Source organism: Cherax quadricarinatus, chromosome 87, assembly GCF_038502225.1.
Source record: "Cherax quadricarinatus isolate ZL_2023a chromosome 87, ASM3850222v1, whole genome shotgun sequence".
NCBI lineage: Eukaryota > Metazoa > Arthropoda > Malacostraca > Decapoda > Parastacidae > Cherax > Cherax quadricarinatus.
In genome coordinates this window covers 5,876,245-5,900,668 of record NC_091378.1, presented here as the reverse complement: position 1 = coordinate 5,900,668, position 24,424 = coordinate 5,876,245, and the positions used below count along the sequence as shown (strand labels likewise).

The 24,424-nt window shown below is 45.9% G+C and overlaps 1 protein-coding gene across 4 annotated transcripts in view; it reads left to right on the top strand.

Moving 5' to 3' along the window:
* Positions 1-24,424, top strand: part of LOC128703825 (neuroligin-2) — a 446,601-nt gene that overhangs the window by 384,586 nt on the left and 37,591 nt on the right. The gene's annotated exons all lie outside the window — the stretch shown is intronic.

Below are 24,424 nucleotides of genomic sequence, written 5' to 3'. Positions count from 1 at the left end.
ATAACTGCTGGTACATTAATATAGGTGAGTCTCCCCTTATAACTGCTGGTACATTAATATAGGTGAGTCTCCCCTTATAACTGCTGGTACATTAATATAGGTGAGTCTCCCCTTATAACTGCTGGTACATTAATATAGGTGAGTCTCCCCTTATAACTGCTGGTACATTAATATAGGTAAGTCACCCCCCTTATACTGACTGTATACACAGTAAACATAAGATTACCTGTGTTGACTAATCCAGTTAATCTGTGTCAAAATAATACCAACAGGAATTACTTTTTTTAAGTATTATATTCTGAACGAAACAATTCTAGTGATATTAACTGTTTATGAGAGTAAATCAGTCAAGACTATGAAATTGTTCAGTGCTATCTAGCCTCGGGCTTCTAGTCAGCCTTCGTGACCTGAAATTCACGACTTCGAAATTTCTAGCAGAAAAATTCGGGTAACTTTATTGCATTATTGGTTAGAAAACGAGATTTCGTGTCTTACAACATAACTGTTATTCAGTAACCAAACACTAATAATTTTGGGAAATCTTTGCACAATATTCAGTTAGAATCAGTAGTGTGGTAGCACACTGCTGATGTATCCAATTCTGTTTAAACATTAATCTTTGAGAAGCTCTCACTACTCACAGTTACAATCTCCAGCTCCTAGGTATCTTGGGAGGGTTCAGTATTGGTTCCTCTGTCTCGAAGGAGATGACGTGCATCTCCTCGGGCTCTGGCGCCCACTAAGGTTCACCGCTGGTTGGTTATTAAGGGTCATTAAGGTTGTATTTCACCCGTGCACTCACGTCGTTAATGTTTTGATTCTTAATGTAGAGTTTAATGTATAATGTTCGCCAAGACCATAGTCCTGGCACGGGTCCCAATCTTGCGACGACCCGTCTCTGGCTCCCGATGGAGAAAGGTTTCCACAATGATGCGACGCATGCCGCTCAAGCGCCCCTCTGGTCAGTTCAACTGGTGCATCTCATAATCGACACCATATGTAACTATGGACACTAGCGAGGAGTAGGATATGTCATTATTACAGGAAACAGCTTGTCTGGTTCGTTGACCCCATGATACACTAGTGTGGCCGCAGTCATCTCTGGGTCCTCTTCGGGAGGGAATATCACCCCTAGTTGCCTGCGGAGTGTCTCAGTAGCTTCGCACTCTAGAAGATAGTGTGTTAGGGGCCGCTGGACAACGTGCTGACAGTACTGGCACATCTCCTCCTCAGCCTTGTCTACCATCATCTTGGCTGTGGGAAAGCCCAAACGAAGCCGATGGATGGCGGTACACTGCGCTCTGGACCAGCTTCTATCATATGGAGGGGGTTCTCCCTGAGTCGCTGCTCGGTACCACTGTTGAGATGGGGTATCACCTAAGACCTCCCCCATAAGTTTCGTGGCTCTGGCAGCCACCAGTTTGGTCTGTCGTAGGCTGATTGGGACAGTAATCCCAACATGTGGATAGTCTGTTGCTGCCTTGGCTGCATCATCTGCCGCCTCATTTCCCCGGATGCCAGCATGGCTGGGGATCCAGTTCAATGTCGATCTATTACCCTGAACTTCTAAGGCTGTCATTATGCTCAGGATCGATGTGATGAGGTGAACATTATCCTGTGGTTGAGGATGGGAGAGGGCATTGATTGCAGAGGTGGAATCAACATGTATGACAGGTCGGAGTCGATGTCGTAGGGCATGTGACAATGCCTGCTGAATCGCCACCAGCTCAGCTTGAAGGATCGTGCAGTGGTCAGGGAGTCGCCAGCCTTGTGTGTGACCATTGTGGTACAGTCCAGCTGCTGCTCTCTTCCTATCAGGGTCGACAGAACCATCTGTGAAATACACTGCACATGTGCCTCCCTCTGCCAGTGCCATGCTTGTCTCAGCATGATTGCTGAGGGTGTCTCGACTGCAGAGACACTTAGAGATGGGCAGCTGCATGATGAAAACATCGGCTGGATCTGGGCGCCAGGGAGGTGGTGGATGGTACCCAGCAACAGGAAGGTCACAACTCTTCTCACAGAGCAGCTGTACAGGCAGCAGCTTCCGCCCAGCAGCACAAAACGAACGAATCCAGGAGTAGTCCGTGAAGAGTGTGGGATCTTGTGACATGGTTGTTAATATCCGTCTCCTTAGTGGGGTACCTTGCTGCCGGTGCAGAATCGTGGCCACTTTGCAGGCGTTTATGTATCTTACTCTGTCAGCCAAGGAAGGAAGCCGGGCCTCAGATCTGAGACATACTGTGTTGGTCCAGATGGGGGCACCAAGCATAGTTCTTATCGCCTGGTTTTGTACGACCTCCACCCTTTGCCTGCTCTGCGGGAAGAGATGAGCTAAAGCCGGTGCACTGTAGTCAATGAGCGAGCGTATAGCTTGTATATAGTACAAGCGAAGTACATCTTTGCTTGCCCCTGCACGGTGCCTCGTCATGGCTCTCATGGCGTTGAGTCTGAGTAGAGCACGTGACCTGACATACTCGGCCTGTTTCTGAAAGGTCAGCTTTTTATCAATGTAGATTCCCAAGTACAGGTAGGAGCCTGTCCACTCAAGTTCTATATCCTGAATACGTAATCTATTCATAGGATCTGGTCCCTTGAACATCATTGCAAGAGATTTCTCGGCCGAGATCTTGAGGCCTAGTTCCTTGCAAGACTGCGTAATTAGGTCCAAAGCTCTCTGAGCCTGTCGTTCTAAATTGCCTTTCCCATTCACTACTAGTGCAAGATCATCAGCATAGCTGAGGAGCTGTGTACCACTATGAAAGGGAAGGCTCACAAGTTCCTGCATAAGGATGTTAAACAGGGTAGGACTGAGCACACCTCCTTGTGGCGTACCGTTTTCCAGGGTTTTAAAGGAAGAGTAGTGTCCCTGAAAGCTGACACAGGCCTGCCTGCCCCTAAGGTAGGACTCTATCCAGGCCAGGAGGCGTCCTTTGATTCCCTTCCGAGCTAGTATTGCCAGAATTGCTGTGGGGCTGGCTAGCTCAAATGCCTTCTCAAGGTCGAGGTAGACGACGATACTAGGTTTTTTGTTGCTATCAGCAATCTGGCTTAGTAGAGTGGTTATGCACTCTGCTGTTCCCACTCCTTTGGTGAAGCCAAATATGTGATGATGAGAGGGTCCAAGTTTCCATAGGAGGCGGTTTAACACCATCCTCTCAGCAGTCTTGGCTAAGCAGCTGGTCAGCGATATGGGTCTCATACTGCCTGGGTCCTTGGGCTTTGGAATTGGTACGATTGTAGCTTTCTTCCAAGCTGCTGGGAGTGTCCTGGCCCTCCACGACTTGTTAATGACGTCTAGTATGGCCTCCCATCCACTCTGCCCAGCCCGTGCAATCATGGAGTACGTCACACCATCGATGCCCGGGGCAGTGTCACCTGTGTTCTTAATGGCACGTCGGAGTTCCAAGTCCGTGAGGTCTACATCAGTCACATCTTCCGACTCACATGCAGCTTGTATCGTTAGCTGGCGCTGTGGCAGAAGATCCGTCTGTATATTCCGGATGTCCTGTGGGAGCTGAGTGGAGGCTCCCCTGGAAGTGAAAAGCTCCACTAGTTTCTCTGCTTCCTGGGATGGGTTCGGGTGTGCTGGTGGCCTCGGCTTGCTCTTGCCAGTTGCTATGTTGAGCTTGCCCCATATCTCAGATAAGGTGGTGTGATGCCCGAATGTTGAGCACCACTCCAGCCATTTCTCAGTTTTTACTCTGAGAGAGATTCTGCGGGCATGCTGCACAATGGCTCTCAGAGTATTCCTGTTCTCTGCCGTAGGGTTACGCCTGTATAGCTTCCTAAAAGAGTTGATGCGGTGGTTCTGCTCCCGCACCTCGTCGTTGTAGAACCACCAGTCTCTTTTGTGAGTGCGTCCTGCGGACTTCTTTGGAATTGCGCACTCTGCTGCCTGGATGAGAACAGTGATTAGCTCCTGTTCAGCCGTATCACAGTCTTCAGATAGAGAGTATGTGGACCACCAGTTATGAAGATAATCCTGGAACACCTTCCAGTTGGCCCTCTTTACGTCCCATCTAGGAGGCAGCACAACTGTGGGAGGCCTGTTGATGTTGAAGGTGGTGATCACTGCAAAGTGGTCACTGACAAGGTGAGGATGAGTTTCCCATGTGGCTCCTGCTGCGAGTTGTCTTGACCCGAAGGTAAGGTCGAGGCAGCCACCCAACAGGTGTGTGGGGTCTCCATTGTTTAGCAACTTTACCTCTGGAATATCGTGTAGGAGCATTGCTATATGTCTGCCAGCAGCATTGGTTGCTGAGTGAGAGTGCAGAATAGGGTGATGTGCGTTGAAATCTCCACCCACAATAATACACTCAGTGCGTGCTAGTGCGAGGAGCTCTGCAATGTCGAGGGTGTGTCTTGGGTTCTTGTAGATGTTATAGATGGTAATGGGCGCCCCAGGTATGTGCACAAGGATGGCCTGTACCTCGACATCCTCCCCACAGTCCACAGGGTTGGCTATAACCTCGTGAGGTATTGTATTGGATACAAATACAGCTGTGCCTCTGCAGTGAATGCCCGGGTCCATGTGCCGAAAATACCCAGCAAAACCGGGTAGTCTTGGGCACATAGTCGGGACAGTCAGAGTTTCTTGTAGCAAGACGATGTCAACCCGATCCCGAATTACTGCCTCCAGCAAGAGGTGCTGTTTGCCCCTCAGGCCCTGAATGTTCCATTGTAGGACCTTGAGGGTGTGATTTGGCCCAGAGGTTATTCCATCGCTGTTGTTTCCTGAGCTGGAGACTGAGTCCTGCCCGCTCTGAGAACCTGCAAATTCATGGCATCCACTGTCTCCTCTTCGGTCAGAAAGCACACTCTCAGGAGAGTACTGACCATCTGCCGGAATGCGCTCTGTTGTTCCGTGGAGTTGATTGTGTTGCAAATAAGATCCGTGAACACCTTGATGAGTGCTACGAGATCCTCCCTGGTGAGGGCCTGCTTTGGAGATGGGTTCGAAACAGTGGATATTATCTGGGCTGCTGTGGTCTGTAGGGACTGCTGAGGGTTGGATTTCTTTATTGTATGCACCGTGGTCTGTTGCTGTATACCAGGTTGAGTAGCCGGGATCTGCTGGTGAGGTGCCAGTTGAGTCTGCAAAGCGCCTGTGCCGGGTAAGGAGTGCCTGCGTTGTCGTGCTATGGCCGGTGGGGGCTCGTTTAGTGCAGCCTGCTGATCGCATTGACCCGATGCACCCTGTTGACGCCTCCTGTTCCTCTTGTTTCTGTTTCTTCGTTGAGGTAGGGGTGCAGGAGGTTCTTGACCTTGACGCCTGGTTGAGGCTTCTAGGGTTGGGAATTCCTGGGCATTGACTTGGTTTAGCTGCTGAGAGATCTGCGGTATGGCAGGGTTCTCTGCACCCATCGTTTGATGATCCGTCGTAGCCTGTTGCCGAGTTTTTGGCGTCTTCCAGACTTCTTGAATTCTGGCGAGCCTCTCGGGGCATCGAGGATTCCAGGCATGGTGTTTCTGCCTGCAGTTCGGGCATTGTGGAGTGGGTGGCGATGCATTTTTCAGCTTGGTGATGCATTCCTCGGTAGGGTGGTGCTGGCTGCAGACACCGCAGATTACTCTGTTCGGACATAGTGCACCCAGGTGTCCATAACGCTGACACTTGAAACAGCGAACTGGTTCTGCTGTGAAGGTCCTGACATCGTACCTGCCCCAAGAACCGAGGTCCAGCTGGGATGGCAGTGGTCCTACATGCTGAATGAGAACCTGTCGGGTCGGTGCGTTGCCTGCCGTCTTTGCCTTGAGACGTTGAGCTGACACCACACTGGGGTGAGCTGCTACTGCCTCGATGGGCATCATCAGCGGGTATCGCATCACTACACCCTTGGTGATCTTCTGCCGAGAGTCCAGTTCCTCCAGGGTGAATGAGCGATCTGTCTCCATGACTCTCTTCAAGGTGGTATACATTTCCTTGTTGAGAGGAGTCAATATTGGTTCTCCCCTCAAGTTGAACCATATCTTGAACTTCAGGTTGTGTCGTGATTCCAGGTATGAAACAACCCCATAGTGGGTTCTGTGGTCCCCATAAGACTTCACCTTGAATTTGCCAGGTCGGTTGAGCTGGTTTGCCTGCTCCTTGGACGGACGGTGCTTCTTCTTCTTGTCCACAGTGTTCCATCCCTCTTGGTTTTCGTGGGGTGCGGTGTTTATTTCCGCACCTGTTTCTATTGTCGCTGGCTCCATGGTTGGGACTGTCAGATCTGCTACAATGTGAACAGGATCTTCCTCTTCCTCTCGCAACTTCTTCGCTAGAATTTCGCCCCACATTTCCAAATCTGAGTCCTCCGTCGTGTTCATGGAGCATCGTGACCTCTTCTTTTCGGCAGAAGCCATGTGCCTATCTTCTGAAAAGGTAGTGAACTCCGTGAACTGAGAGTGTGTCAAGGGATTGTGTGCTGATAAATTAGACACATGTGCAACTCTTGGGTCTCTTTATTGAGGAAACGTTTCGCCACACAGTGGCTTCATCAGTCCATACAAAGGAGAATCTTGAAGAACAGGAGGAGAATGAGGTAATCAGTCCCTCAACCTTGAGTCGATGTGGTCAGTCCATCAATCATTCTATTCAAGATTGATGGACTGACCACATCGACTCAAGGTTGAGGGACTGATTACCTCATTCTCCTCCTGTTCTTCAAGATTCTCCTTTGTATGGACTGATGAAGCCACTGTGTGGCGAAACGTTTCCTCAATAAAGATACCCAAGAGTTGCACATGTGTCTAATTTATCAACATGTCGGTTCTCTGAACCATTCATCTACAAGACTGAAGAAGCCTACTGTGTAGGCGAAACGTTTCATCAGTAAAGATTCCCAGCTGTTGCGCATGTCTCTTAATCTTCATCTTATCGGTATTTTATACCATTTTCAACAGAAGAATGAAGGAACACTGCAGGAGGCCTGCTGGCTCATGCTAGGCAAGTCCAACTCGCACCCACCAATACCCACACTTTAATCCCTAAAATAGGAAATATAAGGTGAAGTTTCAGCATGTGTGCTGAGAAACATACCTTCAAGGTATATACATTCTTGTACACTGATATACACTTCTCGCTGTATACAACTTGTACAACAGGTCAGTGTATTTTTCCTTAGTACATTGCTAAATTTATTGCAATACACTCACGACACAGATTTATATTAATTTTGTAGAAATATAGTTGTATTTCTTTTACTTTAGGTGTCTCGTAGCTTGATTGGTAGCGCACTCAGCTCACACACTGAGGTCCGGTGGGCGATCCCTGGGTACGGCTGGAAATATTAGGACGTGTTCCTTAAGACACGTACTGTCCATGGTCACCTAGCAGTAAAACAGGTACCTGGGTGTTAGTCGACTGGTGTGGGTCGCATCCTGGGGACAAAATTGACCTAATTTGCGGGAAATGCTCAGCATAACAAGGGTCTTTCTATATAATAGTATGTCACTGATGTCAGCCAAGGTCTCTATACCTTGAACATCAAAATGGTATACAATACCGACAGGTTGGTAGGTAAGACACATAGGCAACAGTTAGGCAACTTTATTCCGAAACGTTTCGCCTACACAGTAGGCTTCTTCAGTCAAATACAGAAAGTAGGCAGCAACAGTAGAGATGTGAAGACGATGTAATCAGTCCATCACCCTTGAAGTCGTAGAATTTGAGGTTGTCAGTCCCTCAGCCTGGATAAGTTCAGTTCCATAGTCAGGATGTTAGGTAAGACACATATGCAACAGTTAGGTATCTTTATTATGAAACGTTTCGCCTACACAGTAGGCTTCTTCAGTCAAGTACAGAAAAGTTGATAGAAGCAGAAGATACTTGAAGACGATGTAATCAGTCCATCACCCTTAAAGTTTTGAGGTGGTCAGTCCCTCAGTCTGGAGAAGAGCATTGTTCCATAGTATGAAACAATATGGAGATGAAGTGACAGAATGGAGCTATTTATAGCGCCAAGAGGTGAGACGTAGGCCACTAGGAGAGGTAAGAACTCAGATGTTGAAAGGTCAGGTCCCTCTCAAATCCAGCCGCTCTCACTAGTGGAAGTTGTCAAAGTTGATTGCAGGTCTGTACCAAGATACCCTTGTGTTGCAGTGTCTGACAGATTGAACTTTTCTGTACTTGACTGAAGAAGCCTACTGTGTAGGCGAAACGTTTCATAATAAAGATACCTAACTGTTGCATATGTGTCTTACCTAACAACCTGTCGGTATTTTATACCATTTTAATGTTCAATCTGTCAGACACTGCAACACAAGGGTATCTTGGTACAGACCTGCAATCAACTTTGACAACTTCCACTAGTGAGAGCGGCTGGATTTGAGAGGGACCTGACCTTTCAACATCTGAGTTCTTACCTCTCCTAGTGGCCTACGTCTCACCTCTTGGCGCTATAAAAAGCTCCATTCTGTCACTTCATCTCCATATTGTTTCATACTATGGAACAATGCTCTTCTCCAGACTGAGGGACTGACCACCTCAAAACTTTAAGGGTGATGGACTGATTACATCGTCTTCAAGTATCTTCTGCTTCTATCAACTTTTCTGTACTTGACTGAAGAAGCCTACTGTGTAGGCGAAACGTTTCATAATAAAGATACCTAACTGTTGCATATGTGTCTTACCTAACAACCTGTCGGTATTTTATACCATTTTAATGTTCAATCCATAGTCAGGAACTATCTGAAGATCAAGCGACAGTGCGAGACTTAAATACTGTCGGAAGGAGAGGTGCAGAGTAGTAGTAGTGAGAATGTAGCCACTGAGAGGTCAGGTCCCTCTCAGATCCAACAGTTCTCACTTGAAAGGGTTGTCTATGGCCTCATGGTACAGAAAACGCCTTAGACAACCCTTTCAAGTGAGAACTGTTGGATCTGAGAGGGACCTGACCTCTCAGTGGCTACATTCTCACTACTACTACTACTACTACTACTACTACTACTACTACTACTACTACTACTACTACTACTACTACTACTACTACTATGCACCTCTCCTTCCGACAGTATTTAAGTCTCTGCACTGTCGCTTGATCTTCAGATAGTTCCTGACTATGGAACTGAACTGCTCCAGGCTGAGGGACTGACAACCTCAAATTCTACGTTTTCTGTACTCGACTGAAGAAGCCTACTGTGTAGGCGAAACGTTTCGAAATAAAGATATCTAACTGTTGCATATGTGTCTTACCTACAACTTGTACATGTACTTGTAGAAGTAGAGATATTTAGAACACTGCTACCAGGGAGCCCAAGAAATAAGTCTCCAGTCTAAATTATTTATACTGCTGGTGCAGTCGCAGCAGCAGTGGCCGGTCACACGCCCCTGGTGACATAGGTTCTGTGCTAATATCATATTTTGCAGTCTGTTGCTTCCTTCTCTCTTTATCTTGTATAGAAATGCCACATTTAATATACCCAGTAAACTGATTTATTCTTTTATTCCTTTGTTCTTTAGATCAACTAACTTTTTAGTATAATATTTGGGCAGTACGAGTGTGTAGACAAACCTTTGTGAAAAAAGACATACGTACATTTTAAAACGTGCAAGAATGGTATACAATACCGACGAGATGAAATTAAGACACATGTCTTAATTTCATCTTGTCGGTATTGTATACCATTCTTGTACAATTTGTCAGACACTGCAACATCATGGAATCTTGATTCTGAGGACATGTACATAACCTTCACGACTACGACAACTACTACAACTAACTTTGGGTAGGACCTACTTCCACTGGGGAATCCCGCCTACCAGTAACTATGCCCTCGTCTGCTACACGTCCCCTTTCCACCTGACGTTAGTATATAAGCGCCAGGCGCCTTGCTTCTGCTACAGAATCTTCACGACTACGGTGATCTTCACACCAACTCCAAGGTTGAGGGACTGATTACCTCATCTTCTGTATATAGTTCTGTCTTCAAGTTATGTCCTGGAATTTGTATTGATAAAGCCACTGGATGGCGAAACGTCTACAATAAAGATACCCAGATGTTGCACATGTGTCTTAATTTCACATGTTAAGACATTTAATAGACGAAACGTTTCGCCACGAGTGGCTTCTTCAGTCCTAATGAAGCCACTCATGGCGAAACATTTCCTCTAATAAATGTCCTAAACTGTACATATCTTTTTTCCACATCTTGTCGGTATCACCATAACATTTTTCAGTCAAATCTTAATTTATACATATCGTTCAGGTCTGCTTAGAGGGAACCTTTGTCGAAATAAAGGCGTTTTCTGCATACTTATCTTTGTCCACATATCTATACACGTTACGCCTTCCAACCATTCAGAAAATTATTCATGTTTGCCAGGACCGGTCCTGACCCGGGTCTTGAGATAAGATAAGATTTCGTTCGGATTTTTAACCCCGGAGTGTTAGCCACCCAGGATAACCCAAGAAAGTCAGTGCTTCATCAAGGACGGTCTTAGCTTATTTCCGTTGGGGTCCTCAATCTTGTCCCCCAGGATGCGACCCACACCAGTCGACTAACACCCAGGTACCTGGTAGGTAAGACACAAAGGCAACAGTTAGGCAACTTTATTCCGAAACGTTTCGCCTACACAGTAGGCTTCTTCAGTCGAAGCCTACTGTGTAGGCGAAACGTTTCGGAATAAAGTTGCCTAACTGTTGCCTTTGTGTCTTACCTACCAACCTGTCGGTATTGTATACCATTTTGATGTTCACCCAGGTACCTATTTGCTGCTAGGTGAACAAGACAACAGGTGTAAGGAAATGTGTCGAAATGTTTCCACCCGTCGGGAATCGAACCCGGGCCCTCCCTGTGTGAAGTGGGAGCTTTAGCCACCGTGTGGTGACCTGGCAGTGGCTCCCGAAGGAGTGTCGGAGTTTGTACAAGTGATTTACCGTTTACAGCCCTGTGACAGAGGCACTGTGAGCATTCTTGTCAAGTGGAGTACCGTTCACAGCTCGATGACAAGGGCGCGGTGAGCCGTCTTCAGCACAAGTGGTATAGCAGTTAGCTAGAAAGGTGGTGGATGTCCTGTAGCTGGGTTACAGCACGTCTTGGGTTCACGGGGTGTCAGGGCTGGTGTTCTCGCTGGTATGAGCCATTCCTGGCACTTAGGCCGCAGTCTGAGTGCCAGAACGACTCAGGAGATTCTCTGGAGGTCTCGGTTACAGCGATACAGGTTCAGGAAGTTTTGCCAGGACGATTACTGGCCCGGGTATTCTCTCGGCACTTTTGCAACCGCTAAGAGGAAATATTAATATAGTGGAACCTTGGTGTTCGAACATACCTGACCTCGAACGAACCGAAGTCTGAACAGTTTTGTTCAGAAAAAAATGACCCGGTCGTTGAACGTTTTTCTGGAGTCCGAACACACTGACTTGTTTACAATTCAATTGTAAACAAAAAAAAATAGAGAAAAACCCTATTTGAAAAGTGCTTTGAAGAGACCTAACTCTCAGAGACTTTTGGAAGAATCAGTTCAACATCCTCCAGTGTGTGAGGCTGATAATTAAAGCCTGGGAAATACTGTTTCAGACATCGAACTTTTCGCAGTTCGAACACCACCTAGGAACCAATTAAGTTCAAGCACTGAGGTTCCACTGTATGTACATGGGAAAGGACCTTAACAGTAGGGAGGTGTATACAGTACCTGAGGACTGGGAGGTAGTCAGGTTTAATTACGAACCTTTCGTCAATATGGTAGCCTATTGGAAGGTTTCTGTAATAATTATATTACACACTTCATGCCCATCCTGTGGACGATAGTCACCTCATACCCTTCCTGTGGACGATAGTCACCTCATACCCTTCCTGTGGGCGATAGTCACCTCATACCCTTCCTGTGGACGATAGTCACCTCATACCCTTCCTGTGGACGATAGTCACCTCATACCCCTCCTGTGGTCGATAGTCACCTCATCCCCTTCCTGTGGACGATAGTCACCTCATACCCTTCCTGTGGACTATAGTCACCTCATACCCTTCCTGTGGACGATAGTCACCTCATACCCTTCCTGTGGACGATAGTCACCTCATACCCTTCCTGTGGACGATAGTCACCTCATACCCTTCCTGTGGACGATAGTCACCTCATACCCTTCCTGTGGACAATAGTCACCTCATACCCTTCCTGTGGGCGATAGTCACCTCATACCCTTCCTGTGGGCGATAGTCACCTCATACCCTTCCTGTGGGCGATAGTCACCTCATACCCTTCCTGTGGACGATAGTCACCTCGTACCCTTCCTGTGGACGATAGTCATCTCATACCCTTCCTGTGGACAATAGTCACCTCATACCCTTCCTGTGGACAATAGTCGCCTCATACCCTTCCTGTGGACAATAGTCACCTCATACCCTTCCTGTGGACAATAGTCACCTCATACCCTTCCTGTGGGCGATAGTCACCTCATACCCTTCCTGTGGGCGATAGTCACCTCATACCCTTCCTGTGGGCGATAGTCACCTCATACCCTTCCTGTGGACGATAGTCACCTCATACCCTTCCTGTGGGCGATAGTCACCTCATACCCTTCCTGTGGGCGATAGTCACCTCATACCCTTCCTGTGGACGATAGTCACCTCATACCCTTCCTGTGGGCGATAGTCACCTCATACCCTTCCTGTGGACGATAGTCACCTCATACCCTTCCTGTGGACGATAGTCACCTCATACCCTTCCTGTGGACAATAGTCACCTCATACCCTTCCTGTGGGCGATAGTCACCTCATACCCTTCCTGTGGGCAATAGTCACCTCACACCCTTCCTGTGGACAATAGTCACCTCATACCCTTCCTGTGGACAATAGTCACCTCATACCCTTCCTGTGGACAATAGTCACCTCATACCCTTCCTGTGGACAATAGTCACCTCATACCCTTCCTGTGGACAATAGTCACCTCATACCCTTCCTGTGGACAATAGTCACCTCATACCCTTCCTGTGGACAATAGTCACCTCATACCCTTCCTGTGGACAATAGTCACCTCATACCCTTCCTGTGGACAATAGTCACCTCATACCCTTCCTGTGGGCGATAGTCACCTCATACCCTTCCTGTGGACGATAGTCACCTCATACCCTTCCTGTGGACAATAGTCATCTCACACCCTTCCTGTGGACAATAGTCACCTCATACCCTTCCTGTGGACAATAGTCACCTCATACCCTTCCTGTGGACAATAGTCATCTCACACCCTTCCTGTGGACAATAGTCACCTCATACCCTTCCTGTGGACAATAGTCACCTCATACCCTTCCTGTGGACAATAGTCACCTCATACCCTTCCTGTGGACAATAGTCACCTCATACCCTTCCTGTGGACAATAGTCACCTCATACCCTTCCTGTGGACAATAGTCACCTCATACCCTTCCTGTGGACAATAGTCACCTCATACCCTTCCTGTGGGCGATAGGACCCACATAGTGGGTCCAGGGACTGGTCACCAGTATTTATGGTAACTAAGAGAGTTACTATGGTAATGAATGCACTACGGTACTAACAGCTTTATAGTCTGGTAAAAGCCGTAAGATTACGTCCATATATTGTATTGATAAAGCCACTGGAGGGCGAAACGTCTACAGAGTAGAGATATTCAGATGTTGCACTCGCGTCTAATTCTTCAACAGTCGTAATGTTTATTCAGGCATGAATTTATATCCCCCCCAAAAAAATTATATTTCAAGCTTGTTTGTTGTAACATCCAATATTTTAGCAAGGTTGGCGGAATTTAGACAAGTTAAAGTGGTTATGAGTTATTTAAAATGGGTAAAGTCAGGGATTTTTTTTAATAATAATAATAATAATAATAATAATAATCATATCTATTTTTTACCAGTACATGTACAAGGTATACAGATCATAGCTGACATCAGTGATATACTACTATATAGAAAGCTGCTTGTAATGCTGAGCATTTCCCGCAAATTAGGTCAGTTTTGTCCCAGGATGCGACCCACACCAGTCGACTAACACCCAGGTACCCATTTTACTAATGGGTGATAATGGCCGATAATGTGCCATTGGCGGAAATGCTCTGCTTAACCAAGGGCTTTCTGCGTTCACTATTATATGTCATCCAGCATTGTAAATAACTATATACCATGTGAAATAAAGTATATATTTGTCTGCTGAAATCGAAGAGTCTGCTGACTTTACTGGATGCACCTTGGACATGAGGCTCTTCTTGCATGATAGAATGATGAGAAATTGACTGACTGGTGTCAGTTTCTCAGACTCAAGTCAGTTTAGTTCAGTTAGTTTTTTCAGACAACTAGTTGACAGCCCAAGAGTGTAATCGTCTCCCTCCTTGAAGGCGTACGCCGGTACCAATTCATTAGTTCTATCATGCATTTGAAGACCATTGTTAGACAGAACCCACAGATGTACTCCACTGTCTACAGTTCTCCCATACCTGTCTGTCTTCTTGACACGAGCCATACCTGTCTGGCTGCTGACACGAGCCATACCTGTCTGGCTTCTTGACACGAGCCATACCTGTCTGGCTTCTTGACACGAGCCATACCTGTCTGGCTTCTTGACACGAGCCATACCTGTCTGGCTTCTGACACGAGCCATACCTGTCTGGCTTCTTGACACGAGCCATACCTGTCTGGCTTCTTGACACGAGCCATACCTGTCTGGCTTCTGACACGAGCCATACCTGTCTGGCTGCTGACACGAGCCATACCTGTCTGGCTTCTGACACGAGCCATACCTGTCTGGCTTCTGACACGAGCCATGCCTGTCTGGCTTCTGACACGGGCCATACCTGTCTGGTTTTGACACGAGCCATACCTGTCTGGCTTCTGACACGAGCCATACCTGTCTGGTTTTGACACGAGCCATACCTGTCTGGCTTCTGACACGAGCCATACCTGTCTGGCTGCTGACACGAGCCATACCTGTCTGGCTGCTGACACGAGCCATACCTGTCTGGCTGCTTACACTAGCCATACCTGTCTGGCTGCTGACACGAGCCATACCTGTCTGTTTTCTTACACGAGCCATACCTGTCTTGCTGCTGACACGAGCCATACCTGTCTGTTTTCTGACACGAGCCATACCTGTCTGGCTGCTGACACGAGCCATACCTGTCTGGCTTCTGACACGAGCCATACCTGTCTGGCTTCTGACACGAGCCATACCTGTCTGGCTTCTGACACGAGCCATACCTGTCTGGCTTCTGACACGAGCCATACCTGTCTGGCTTCTGACACGAGCCATACCTGTCTGGCTTCTGACACGAGCCATACCTGTCTGGCTTCTGACACGAGCCATACTTGTCTGGCTTCTGACACGAGCCATACCTGTCTAGCTTCTGACACGAGCCATATCTGTCTGGCTTCTGACACGAGCCATACCTGTCTGGCTGCTGACACGAGCCATACCTGTCTGGCTTCTGATACGAGCCATACCTGTCCGGCTTCTGACAGGAGCCATACCTGTCTGACTTCTGACACGAGCGTGTCACTAAAGTTAAGAACGTTATCAATGATAGTGAATCACAAATTAATGTAACCGGTTTAGATAAATGGACACATCTGATTGCAAGAAACATAACAGTGTGAAGAGTGGAAGCCTAGTTACTGTCGCGTTCTCTAATTCTTTTATAGGAGTCACTGTCCTGATGATAACGGCACTACCAGTTGCATCAGTGACTTGAACAGAACCATCAACAACACAATTTGCAGATGTGCTATGTGACTAAGGCATCAATACTATTTAAAGCAAAATGTTTAGCTTCAAAAGAAAGCCTTGATTGTGAGCTAATAAGGTTCTTTGGGAAAAGTGAGAGAGATATATGGAAATAAATTCCGTTGGTCCAGGGACGTCTCTCTCTTGTCTTTACATGGCATAGATCGAGTATTCGACTCATCTGGAAGTCGCTTTCGGTTTTTATGATGCACTTCGGGGAACGCACTCCCGAAAAGCACGGGAAATTATCCTGGTGGCTGTCAGTTCTCAGTGATACGAGGGGGAAAATGCGACCCCATTTATTACGCCAGACACTATTTTCTTTCGTGAATTTCACAGATGCAGCAGTAATTGTGTCCTCTCTCCTATGTTTACGATTTTCTTGCGTTTTTAACTAGACAAAAATAGTGTTTATGCTTTCCTTATTTTTCTGTTTTATGCCTTAAATTTATATTTTGTTTCCGCTGGTTTATTCCTCCTGACATTTCATTATATTCCGGCGTTATTAATGTGTCCCTAGACTTTTCTATTTCCTATGTAAGTAAGTTTATTTAGGTACAAGTTTATACAGTGTTGGATGATTGTCACTCTCATAGTGTTGTGTAACTTAACTAAGATTACTCAGGAGAGTCTGTGATTCATTTTTATTCAAGGTACACAGGATATATACACTGAGAAGTGCATGTCTCTATGTATATACACTGAGAAGTGTATGTCTGTCAGTGTATATACACTGAGCAGTGTATGTCTCTCAGTGTATATACACTGAGAAGTGTCTCTCAGTGTGTATACACTGAGAAGTGTATGTCTCAGTGTATATACACTGAGAAGTGCATGTCTCAGTGTATATACACTGAGAAGTGTCTCTCAGTGTGTATACACTGAGAAGTGTATGTCTCAGTGTATATACACTGAGAAGTGCATGTCTCAGTGTATATACACTGAGAAGTGTCTCTCAGTGTGTATACACTGAGCAATGTATGTCTCTCAGTGTATATACACTGAGAAGTGTATGTCTCAGTGTATATACACTGAGAAGTGTATGTCTCAGTGTATATACACTGAGAAGTGTATGTCTCAGTGTATATACACTGAGAAGTGTATGTCTCAGTGTATATACACTGAGAAGTCTGTGTGTATACACTGAGAAGTGTCTCATTGTGTATACACTGAGAAGTGTGTCTCATTGTGTATACACTGAGAAGTGTGTCTCATTGCGTATACACTGAGAAGTGTCTCTCATTGCGTATACACTGAGAAGTGTCTCTCATTGTGTATACACTGAGAAGTGTCTCTCATTGTGTATACACTGAGAAGTGTCTCTCATTGTGTATACACTGAGAAGTGTCTCTCATTGTGTATACACTGAGAAGTGTCTCTCATTGTGTATACACTGAGAAGTGTCTCTCATTGTGTATACACTGAGAAGTCTCTCTCAGTGTATATACACTGAGTTTTCTTCACTCTGTTAGGTATTAAAATATTCTTGTCTGGTGGTGGACAGGTGACTTAAAGCCTTAATTAATGACCCTCGCGTAGTAGATAGGTCTTAAGCTCCCTTTATCCAAGTCTCTCTAATTCTTCTCTGTGTTACATTTTATGTTTTTTTTTCGCTCAGCACGCATTTTACATTACTTTACATCACCGTCACAGAATGCAGCCTGGACAGAAGCTGAATAATAGTGAATTAGACAGATGGTCAGAGTGTGATACTGAATTTCACTCTGGGTGACGTAGAAAGTGCTCGATAAGACTCCAGCATGTTAGTCCCCATATATTTGCCGGTGTTACGACATGCAATACATCCACTTACTAAATCGGTATAAACAGAATTTGTCACAAGGCATCACGGAGAATATTGTGGTGTTGTGAGACTTGATGCTTCAGTTTAGTTAAGTTAGACCTTAATCCAACGCTGACACACACACACACACACACACACACACACACACACACACACACACACACACACACACACACACACACACACACACACCCGCACTTGACTAGAGAAAGTACAAAGGTTTGCAACAAGCACACGCAAGGACAGGATGTTCCAGGGAGGGGACACAGAAACAAGAGGCCACAATTGGAAGTTGAAGACACAAATGAGTCAGAGAGATAGTAGGAAGTATTTCTTCAGTCATAGAGTTGTAAGGCAGTGGAATAGCCTAGAAAATGACGTAGTGGAGGCAGGAACCATACACAGTTTTAAGACGAGGTTTGATAAAGCTCATGGAGCGGGAAGAGAGAGGGTCTAGTAGCAACCGGTGAAGAGGCGGGGCCAGGAGCTAGGACTCGACCCCTGCAACCACAAATAGGTGAGTACAAATAGGTGAGTACACACACACACACACACACACACATACATATCACACATACACACACACACACACACACACACACACACACACATACATACTTACACACACATACACACATACACACACACACACACATACACACACACACACACATACACACACATACACACATACACACACATACACACACACACACACGCACACATATACACACACATACACACACACACACACACACACACATGCACACACACATACACATACACACATACACACACATACAAACACACACATACACACACATACACATGCACACGCATACACACGCACACACACACACAGCTAGGACTCGACCCCTGCAACCTCAACTAGGCGAGTACACACACACACACACACACACCATGCAAGCAATCATGCATATACATAAGCACAAATACACAAACATATACATATACACACCCCTGCAACCACAATTAGGCTAGTACATGCATTACTCGCAACACACACCTACAACATAGACTTCACTGGTCGAACATAACTCACGAAATCGTAATTACACGATTGCAAACAAACCACGGAACGGGTGGGGACTGAACTAGTCTGGAGTTTTAGGACTTACGAGCCATGAGTTTAATATCCACCCGTTCCTTGGTTACACACACACACACACACACACACACACACACACACACACACACACACACACACACACGCACACGCACGCACGCACGCACAATACACTCGCCTACCAGAAACAAAGTACATACAGGCTTCAAGAACAAGCATGAAAGAGGACCTCGGGGTGAGTATACTTCCGAGGATCTCTCTTGATAAAAGTAATGGTAATGTAATTTTTTCTACCAGTACATGTACAAGGTATACCAGTACATGTACAAGGTATACAGACCATAGCTGACATCAGTGACATACTGCTATATAGAAACCCGCTTGTTATGTAGAGCATTTCTGGCAAATTAGGTCAGTTTTGTCCCAGGATGTCACCCACACCAGTCGAATAACACCCAGTTACCTATTTTACTTATGGGGGAACATAGACAATCAGTGTAGGGAAACACTCCCAATGTTTCAGCCCTCGCCTGGAATCAAACCCGGACCCTCAGCATGTGAAGCGAGAACTTCTGCCACCAGGCCACGGGCCACCAAGGCACACAACCAGATAAGGGCAGGAACAAGCGCGAAACTGACAAATTTAAGGGTAACATACAGAAACCTCAACAATGAGGTATTCACACCCCCACACACAGCATATGTCAGGCCTGTCTTGGAGTATGCAGCGCCAGTATGCAACCCGCATATTGCAAAGAATGTCAAAAAGCTGGAAAAATGCAAAGATTTGCAGCGAGATTAGTGCCAGAGTTGAGGGGTATGAACTGTGGCTAAACCTAACGGCACTAGAGGACAGGACCCGAGATATGATTACAACGTTCAGAATACTGAGAGGATTTGACAGGGTGGACAGGGAGATTCTGTCTGAGAGACGGGTCTCAGGTACACGAGGTCACAGTAGAATGTTTAAAAACCACACATGAGTCACGTAGATGTCGGGAAATACTTGTTTAGCCATAAAGAGGACAGGAAATGGAACGACCTAGACAGCGAAATGGGAGAGGTAGAATCCATACACAGCTTTAAAAATAGGTATGAGAGGGCTCATGCAGCCAAGAGCGTACCTAGTAGCGACCAGTGAAGATAAGGAACCAGGATCATAAACTCAACCTCCCTGCAACCACAAATAGACGAGTACAAATAGGCGAGTACATATAGCCGTTTGATCTGGGTATAGTAAATATTAGGACGTGTTTCCTTAAGATATCTACTGTCCCTCTTCACCTAGCAGTAAAATAGGTACCTGTTGTGGGCCGCATCCTGGGCACAAAATTCGCTTAATGTGCCCGAAATGCTCTGCATAACAAGTGGCTTTCTGTACAGTAATATGTCATTGATGTCAGCTAGGCCTGTATACCTTGTACATGTACTTGTAGAAAGATCATCATCATCATCATCATCATCATCATCATCATCGTCATCGTCATCGTCATCGTCATCGTCATCATCATCATCATCATCATCATCATCATCATCATCATCGTCATCGTCATCGTCATCGTCATCATCATCATCATCATCATCATCATCATCATCATTATTGCTAAGCTTCGTGTGTCTATAAACACGTTATCATCACTTCCGACTCAATCTGTAAACAGTTCATTACTACTGTAACTTGTTCAGCTATCAAAACTTTGTGGCCCAGTTCCTGGACCCATTATGTACCTCTGTAATGTTGAGGTACAGTTCCTGGTCCCATTATGTACCTCTGTAATGTTGAGGTACAGTTCCTGGTCCCATTATGTACCTCTGTAATGTTGAGGTGCAGTTCCTGGACCCATTATGTACCTCTGTAATGTTGAGGTACAGTCCCTGGACCCATTATGTACCTCTGTAATGTTGAGGTACAGTTCCTGGTCCCATTATGTACCTCTGTAATGTTGAGGTACAGTCCCTGGACCCATTATGTACCTCTGTAATGTTGAGGTACAGTTCCTGGACCCATTATGTACCTCTGTAATGTTGAGGTACAGTTCCTGGACCCATTATGTACCTCTGTAATGTTGAGGTACAGTCCCTGGACCCATTATGTACCTCTGTAATGTTGAGGTACAGTTCCTGGACCCATTATGTACCTCTGTAATGTTGAGGTACAGTCCCTGGACCCATTATGTACCTCTGTAATGTTGAGGTACAGTTCCTGGACCCATTATGTGCCTCTGTAATGTTGAGGTACAATTCCTTGACCCATTATGTGCCTCTGTTATGTTGAGGTACAGTTCCTGGACCCATTATGTACCTCGGTAATGTTGAGGTACAGTTCTTGGACTCATTATGGGCCTCTGTAATGTTGAGGTACAGTCCCTGGAAAATTATATACCTCTGTAATGTTGAGGTACAGGTCCTGGACCCATTATGTGCCTCTGTAATGTTGAGGTACAGTTCCTGGACCCATTATGTACCTCTGTAATGTTGAGGTACAGTCCCTGGACCCATTATGTACCTCTGTAATGTTGAGGTACAGTTCCTGGACCCATTATGTACCTCTGTAATGTTGAGGTACAGTTCCTGGACCCATTATGTACCTCTGTAATGTTGAGGTACAGTTCCTGGACCCATTATGTACCTCTGTAATGTTGAGGTACAGTTCCTGGACCCATTATGTACCTCTGTAATGTTGAGGTACAGTTCCTGGACCCATTATGTACCTCTGTAATGTTGAGGTACAGTTCCTGGACCCATTATGTACCTCTGTAATGTTGAGGTACAGTCCCTGGACCCATTATGTACCTCTGTAATGTTGAGGTACAGTCCCTGAACCCGTTATGTACCTCTGTAATGTTGAGGTGCAGTTCCTGGACCCATTATGTACCTCTGTAATGTTGAGGTACAGTCCCTGGACCCATTATGTACCTCTGTAATGTTGAGGTACAGTTCCTGGACCCATTATGTACCTCTGTAATGTTGAGGTACAGTTCCTGGACCCATTATGTACCTCTGTAATGTTGAGGTACAGTTCCTGGACCCATTATGTACCTCTGTAATGTTGAGGTACAGTTCCTGGACCCAATATGTACCTCTGTAATGTTGAGGTACAGTTCCTGGACCCATTATGTACCTCTGTAATGTTGAGGTACAGTTCCTGGACCCATTATGTACCTCTGTAATGTTGAGGTACAGTTCCTGGACCCATTATGTACCTCTGTAATGTTGAGGTACAGTTCCTGGACCCATTATGTACCTCTGTAATGTTGAGGTACAGTCCCTGGACCCATTATGTACCTCTGTAATGTTGAGGTACAGTTCCTGGACCCATTATGTACCTCTGTAATGTTGAGGTACAGTTCCTGGACCCATTATGTACCTCTGTAATGTTGAGGTACAGTTCCTGGACCCATTATGTACCTCTGTAATGTTGAGGTACAGTTCCTGGACCCATTATGTACCTCTGTAATGTTGAGGTACAGTTCCTGGACCCATTATGTACCTCTGTAATGTTGAGGTACAGTTCCTGGACCCATTATGTACCTCTGTAATGTTGAGGTACAGTTCCTGGACCCAATATGTACCTCTGTAATGTTGAGGTACAGTTCCTGGACCCATTATGTACCTCTGTAATGTTGAGGTACAGTCCCTGGACCCATTATGTACCTCTGTAATGTTGAGGTACAGTTCCTGGACCCATTATGTACCTCTGTAATGTTGAGGTACAGTCCCTGGACCCATTATGTACCTCTGTAATGTTGAGGTACAGTTCCTGGACCCGTTATGTACCTCTGTAATGTTGAGGTACAGTTCCTGGACCCATTATGTACCTCTGTAATGTTGAGGTACAGTTCCTGGACCCATTATGTACCTCTGTAATGTTGAGGTACAGTTCCTGGACCCATTATGTACCTCTGTAATGTTGAGGTACAGTTCCTGGACCCATTATGTACCTCTGTAATGTTGAGGTACATTCCCTGGACCCATTATGTACCTCTGTAATGTTGAGGTACAGTCCCTGGACCCATTATGTACCTCTGTAATGTTGAGGTACAGTTCCTGGACCCATTATGTACCTCTGTAATGTTGAGGTACAGTTCCTGGACCCATTATGTACCTCTGTAATGTTGAGGTACAGTTCCTGGACCCATTATGTACCTCTGTAATGTTGAGGTACAGTTCCTGGACCCATTATGTACCTCTGTAATGTTGAGGTACATTCCCTGGACCCATTATGTACCTCTGTAATGTTGAGGTACAGTCCCTGGACCCATTATGTACCTCTGTAATGTTGAGGTACAGTTCCTGGACCCATTATGTACCTCTGTAATGTTGAGGTACAGTCCCTGGACCCATTATGTACCTCTGTAATGTTGAGGTACAGTCCCTGGACCCATTATGTACCTCTGTAATGTTGAGGTACAGTTCCTGGACCCATTATATACCTCTGTAATGTTGAGGTACAGTCCCTGGACCCATTATGTACCTCTGTAATGTTGAGGTACAGTCCCTGGACCCATTATGTACCTCTGTAATGTTGAGGTACAGTCCCTGGACCCATTATGTACCTCTGTAATGTTGAGGTACAGTTCCTGGACCCATTATGTACCTCTGTAATGTTGAGGTACAGTCCCTGGACCCATTATGTACCTCTGTAATGTTGAGGTACAGTTCCTGGACCCATTATGTACCTCTGTAATGTTGAGGTACAGTCCCTGGACCCATTATGTACCTCTGTAATATTGAGGTACAGTTCCTGGACCCATTATGTACCTCTGTAATGTTGAGGTACAGTCCCTGGACCCATTATGTACCTCTAATGTTGAGGTACAGTTCCTGGACCCATTATGTACCTCTAATGTTGAGGTACAGTCCCTGGACCCATTATGTACCTCTGTAATGTTGAGGTACAGTCCCTGGACCCATTAAGTACCTCTGTAATGTTGAGGTACAGTTCCTGGACCCATTATGTACCTCTGTAATGTTGAGGTTCAGTCCCTTTATCTATTATGTACCTCTGTAATGTTGAGTTACAGTTCCTGGACCCATTATGTACCTCTGTAATGTTGAGGTACTGTCCCTGGACCCATTATGTACCTCTGTAATATTGAGGTACAGTTCCTGGACCCATTATGTACCTCTGTAATGTTGAGGTACAGTCCCTGGACCCATTATGTACCTCTAATGTTGAGGTACAGTCCCTGGACCCATTATGTACCTCTAATGTTGAGGTACAGTCCCTGGACCCATTATGTACCTCTGTAATGTTGAGGTACAGTCCCTGGACCCATTAAGTACCTCTGTAATGTTGAGGTACAGTTCCTGGACCCATTATGTAACTCTGTAATGTTGAGGTACAGTCCCTGGATCCATTATGTACCTCTGTAATGTTGAGTTACAGTTCCTGGACCCATTATGTACCTCTGTAATGTTGAGGTACAGTCCCTGGACCCATTATGTACCTCTGTAATGTTGAGGTACAGTCCCTGGTCCCATTAAGTACCTCTGTAATGTTGAGGTACAGTTCCTGGACCCATTATGTACCTCTGTAATGTTGAGGTTCAGTCCCTGGATCTATTATGTACCTCTGTAATGTTGAGGTACAGTCCCTGGACCCATTATGTACCTCTGTAATGTTGAGGTGCAGTCCCTGGACCCATTATGTACCTCTGTAATGTTGAGGTACAGTCCCTGGACCCATTATGTACCTCTGTAATGTTGAGGTGCAGTCCCTGGACCCATTATGTACCTCTGTAATGTTGAGGTACAGTTCCTGGACCCATTATGTACCTCTGTAATGTTAAGGTACAGTCCCTGGACCCATTAAGTACCTCTGTAATGTTGGGGTACAGTCCCTGGACCCATTATGTACCTCTG